General features: G+C 42.0%; 1 pseudogene; it reads right to left on the bottom strand.

Moving 5' to 3' along the window:
• Positions 1-516: 516 nt before the first annotated feature.
• On the bottom strand, positions 517-3,365 carry LOC119624165 (cytochrome c oxidase subunit NDUFA4 pseudogene; annotated as a pseudogene).
• Positions 3,366-3,711: the final 346 nt, after the last annotated feature.

Here is a 3,711-nt window from a genome sequence, read left to right on the forward strand (position 1 = left end):
CTGCAGTTACTGCTCTTGCACCCCTAAAACCTATTTTTTTTTCAAATTTCAGTTATCCATTTATTTATTTATTTATTTTGAGATGGAGTCTTGCTCTGTTGCCCAGCCTGGAGTGTAGTGGTGTGATCTCAGCTCACTGCAACCTCTGCCTCCTGGGTTCAAGTGATTCTCCTGTCTCAGCCTCCTGAGTAGCTGAGATTACAGGTGCATGCCACCACACCCAGGTAATTTTTGTATTTTTAGTAGAGACAGGGTTTCCCCATGTGGGTCAGGCTGGTCTCGAACTCCTGACCTCAGGTGATTCACCCACCTTGGCCTCCCAAAGTGCTGGGATTATTGGTGTGAGCCACTACACTCTGCCAAGTTTCAGTTATTTATTAATCAGTGTAATCTCCAATAGATTACATCTACATGATTTCATGAATTTAGAGGATATTTCCTGGTTAAATGGAAAATTGTGAGGATGGCTTCTGGAAGACCTTCATTCTAAAGCAGATTTATAACGAAACATTTCATTTAGAAATATGGACCTTCTTTCTTCAGTTTACTGTAATCCACATTCACTGAGTAGAACTTGTATTAATCATTGGGACCCAGCTTTTTCCAGGGCTCTGGGTTATTCTTTCTGTCTCAGCTAACATCTGGATTGAACAATGCCAGACACAAGACATACAGTGCTGCTCCAGTATCTCCAATAAATACAAAACTCCAATAAATACAAAACTCCAATAAATACAAAGAGGGGGATCAAGCTTGGATGCTTCTTGGTCTGACTGACGATCTGGTGGAGTGTGTTTGTGGCAGAGGACTCCTATTGGAAAGGAGAGAATCAGCCTAGCCACCAGGTCCCTGGGCTAAGTAGTATCTGCACTGAGACTGTGTGGATGTCCTAAGCCCTAGCACCTATTTTGTGACAAGCATCACACTGACCCTGGGGTATGAAGACCAATAAGGCAACACTCCTTCCCCAAAGCCCTAAATTTCCAGCAGTTAAGATCATATTCTCTTAGGGGAATATGCAAACCCCTATGTGAGCAGAGGTAGCTTAGGGTGTTAAAATAAAAACTTTAAACAAATTATTTTGAGCAGAGTTTAGCTGAGCAAAGAATGATGGGCAGCCTCCTGAGCCAGAATAGGTGCAGAAAGACTACGGCACTGCCCAGTGGTCAGAGGATTTATGGACAGAGAAAGGAAGTGAGGCACAGGAACAGCAGGACTGGTTACAGGTTGGCCTTATTTGCATACAGTTTGTACAGTTGGCTGCCTGTGATTGGCTGAAACTCCACAATTAATACAAGAGTAGGTTACAGTCTGTTTATACATCCAGATAGGTTACAGTTCACTATGTACAGAGGAACCTTTTGAGGTAAGGAGACAGCTTTAGGCTAAACTTAATTTAACAAGGGATACATTGGGTTGGAAAGTTGGGGTGGGTGTAGGGAGGAGAGGCAAGGAAATAATTCCAGTGTTTGACGGAGATTTAGTAGGAACACTAAAAATCATCATTGTTTATTTGGAGCTAATTAAGTTTCCCATAATCATTAATAGTAATCTTACTCTCTTTTTATTGTAATTCTGGGCCTCTTTTTATTTTTAATAAAGTAAAATGCTCTTATTTGTGTGAGATCAGTCACTTAACTTGGTAGGGGTTCTTGAACAAACCTATGGTCTGTTTTATGTGTTCTATTTTTTTTTTTCGCTTTTGTTTTTCTTTTTCTTTTTTTTTTTTGAGACAGAGTCATGCTCTATCACCAGGCTAGAGTGCAGTGGCATGATCTCAGCTCACTGCAACCTCTGCCTCCCAGGTTCAAGTGATTCTTCTGCCTCCGACTCCTGAGTAGCTGGGACTACAGGTGTGTGCCACCACACCTGGGTAATTTTTTTGTATTTTTAGTAAAGATGGGGTTTCACCATGTTGGCCAGGATGGTCTTGATCTCCTGATCTCGTGATCTACCCACCTTGGCCTCCCAAAGTGCTGGGATTACAGGCGTTTTTTCACTTTTCAATAGGTTTACTCATCTTTTAAAATAGAGAAGTTTTAAACTTTTATGAGGTTAAATTATCTATTGATTTATAATGTTGTGTTTTGTTGTCCTGTTTAACAACATCTTCCTTCTCCAAAGCATACTTTTCCATTCATTCCTTTAGCACTTATTTTCGGAATGCCTACCAAAATCTAAGAATTTTGGTGGCTCCCAACGTATTTATTAGGCAATCCTCTTCAGGCAACTTTCAATTTTCTTTGGGGAAGGGACACATTTGAACAAATCCATTAATAATTCTGGATTATCATAAAGGCTTTGAGGGACATACACAGACTGATATGATTGCTACCACCTGGGGAAGGAGTGAAAAGGCCACTAAGATAGGATGCCAAGAGAGCTGAGGCCTGAAGGATGATGAGGACCATGTCCCACGTCAGGGGAAAGGTCTTCAGGTGGAGGGAAGAGCAAGGACAGTAGCTCTCAAGCAAGAAAGGGCATGGTGTGTAGCAGCAGCAGAGAGCAGATTGCTGTGGAGGGAGCTTCGTGAGCACGGGGAATGTGTGGTGAGATGAGGTTGGGGAGACAGGGCACAATCATGTAGGGCCTTGTATAGGACCCTGCTGTCCTACGTCCCCCACCTCCTAACCTGACTCCTCTGGAGAAACTTTCTTAATAAATCAAAGGCATTGGTGGGTGTAGTGACTCATATCTGTAATCTCAGGACTTTTGGAGGCTGAGGCGGGTGGATCACCTGAGGCCAGGGGTTCAAGATGAGCCTGGCCAACATGGCAAAACCCCATCTCTACTAAAAATACAAAAATTAGCTGGTTATGGTGGTGCATGCCTGTAATCCCAACTACTCGGGAGGCTGAGGCAGGAGAATCGCTTAAACCAGGGAGGCAGAGGTTGCAATGGGCTGAGTTCACACCACTGCACTCCAACCTGGGCAACAGAGTGAGACTCCACCTCAAAAAAAAAAAAAAAAAAAAAAATCAAAGGCATGAATGCACTCAGTGTCCACTTCTGGGGAACTTGACCTAAGATGCTGGCGAAGAGTTAATTTCCCCACTAGGTGCGGGAATGATCCAAGGGTGGGAAAGCCCATGTAACATCACTGGGGACTGCTGAGAAGCAGCTTTAGTGGAATTTAGACAGAAACCAAATTGCAAGGAATAAGAAGGAAGAGGATATTGCAGACAGTTTGTCATTCCTTTTTGTGTGGCCTACACTTTCTGAAAACTCTTATTATGTTTGGGATATTTCCAGCCTTTTGCATCTTGCCTCACCAAAACAGAACTCAGAAAATTGAGATTCTCAGCCTCTCTAACAGCTGGAATGCAGGAACGTGATGTATACAGCTTCTCATCAAATACACTCATATTAACCACCTGTTCAGAAACCAACAGCTTGGGAAAGAGACTTTCTTGTGGGATCTTTTACTACAGTTGACCCTTGAACGACATGGGGCTGGGGCAATGACCCCTGTACTGTCAAAAATCCATGTATTACTTTTTATTCCCCAAAACTTAAGTAGTAATAGCCTACTATTGACTGGAAGCCCATATAAACAGTTAACATATATTTTATATATGCATTATATATCGTATTCTTACAATAAAGTATGCTAGAGAAAAGAAAATGTTATTAAGAAAATAATAAAAAAAATATACATTTACCATTTGATATGGCTAGGCTTTGTATTCCTACCCAAATCCCATCTTGAGT

Source organism: Chlorocebus sabaeus, chromosome 12 (assembly GCF_047675955.1).
Source record: "Chlorocebus sabaeus isolate Y175 chromosome 12, mChlSab1.0.hap1, whole genome shotgun sequence".
Lineage (NCBI taxonomy): Eukaryota > Metazoa > Chordata > Mammalia > Primates > Cercopithecidae > Chlorocebus > Chlorocebus sabaeus.